General features: G+C 32.0%; 1 long non-coding RNA gene across 1 annotated transcript; it reads right to left on the bottom strand.

Moving 5' to 3' along the window:
* Positions 1-41: 41 nt before the first annotated feature.
* LOC109588251 (uncharacterized) lies at positions 42-1,510 on the bottom strand. Its single transcript, XR_002188041.1, has 2 exons — positions 438-1,510; positions 42-286 (listed from the first exon to the last, which is right to left on the bottom strand). It is a non-coding gene; the product is annotated as an uncharacterized LOC109588251 (long non-coding RNA).
* Between the last annotated feature and the right edge of the window lie 6 nt (positions 1,511-1,516).

Here is a 1,516-nt window from a genome sequence, read left to right as displayed (position 1 = left end):
GTTACGGACTGGAAGTAAATTATCAGACTCTGTTATTACTTGCAGCAATCAATGGCATCTTAGCAAAATGGCTGAATGTAATATTGTTATAAGTAAAAAACCAGCAACAAGGAAAATTCAAAAACAACTTTAAACAATGTAAAAACATGTAAAGGGTCTCTTTATTGTAGTTTCATAGCAATAGAATGTAGTCTATTCCGCTGAGAGGTACGCAAAAGTCATACTATGGCAAAATGGTTTTTCTTGAATATTTCCTAAAACACTCTGGAGAAACAAGAGAAGTTGCCTAAACAATATACTAAATTAAGTAACAACATTTCAAGACAAAAATGCACTCACATGCAGAAACAAATATTTGGGCTACAGAGGTACGCAAATGGAATTTTAGCCGGCCATAAATTGAAGATTTAACCAATTTAAAACAAATATTAACTTACAATAACCTATCAGAACCTTGAATTCGCTATTATAACTTTGCAGTAGATTTTTCATAAAGCTAAATACATTTATAAAAGAAAAAAGGGCAACTTCATACTCCAGTCATTGAGAGCCGCCATCTTGAAAATGATAACAGAGACTGCAAAAAGTTTTTATACACAAATGATGTGCTCACGTGATCCCGTTGCCAATCCCAGTTATGTAGTCTATTATATCCCTGTTGACGCATACTCCCATTTGTTTATATAGCACTTCCGGTAGTGACACTAGCACATGAAAAGCCATGCATCATATTTATACTAAAACACAAAAAAATGCATATCAAATCCGAACAAAAGAAAAACGAATACCAAAACAGATACTTTTATAAACAAATAATTTTATTTCTTAAATTTTTTCTGAGGTCCAAATGCCATTAAGAAATAGATGACCTGGCTTTTATTTAAGAAAATATGGTAATATGATAAGTATTAATTACCATACCATGATAGAATTGATAGCTATTGTTGTTATATACCATGACAGCTATTGATTTTGAAGCTTAATTATGTGTCTGGCATCATTAAGATATTTTTGGAATCCTAAATCCCAATTTGCATTGTTGCATTTCCTTTTGTACCTGCTATGTTGTCTCACTTTGTTTCTTAAGTAAACTTAAAACATTCCTCTTACCTTTCTTTATAAAACAGTTGGTGTGTCAATTTTCATTTATTTTATGTACTCTCAGTCCTATTTTATTTAAATTAATTACCACACACACACACACACACATACGATCACATCATTCCTTTAATATGGTCAGGTTTATATTTTTTATTATGATCCTGTTTAGTATGATCATTGATATAACACACACACACACACTGCAGAAATTTTTGTGCATCTGTCTAACTTGAGGGTCCAACATGGCTTTGGTTTTTACGACCTGGGGTAAAGTCCCCAGGTCGTTCTTATAATTGATTTCACCCATGTGCGATGTATATAATGTCAAAAAGAAGCATTAGAAGGCAGAGAGAACCTGTCATACACCATGAAACTTGTTTCATAAAATTTAGTTTTATGAAACATCTTTTATACA

This window comes from Amphimedon queenslandica, unplaced genomic scaffold (genome assembly GCF_000090795.2).
Source record: "Amphimedon queenslandica unplaced genomic scaffold, v1.1 AMPQUscaffold_12210, whole genome shotgun sequence".
In the NCBI taxonomy this organism is placed as follows: domain Eukaryota; kingdom Metazoa; phylum Porifera; class Demospongiae; order Haplosclerida; family Niphatidae; genus Amphimedon; species Amphimedon queenslandica.
The sequence above is the reverse complement of the archived record's forward strand: the minus strand, read 5'-3'. Positions and strand labels throughout refer to the sequence as shown.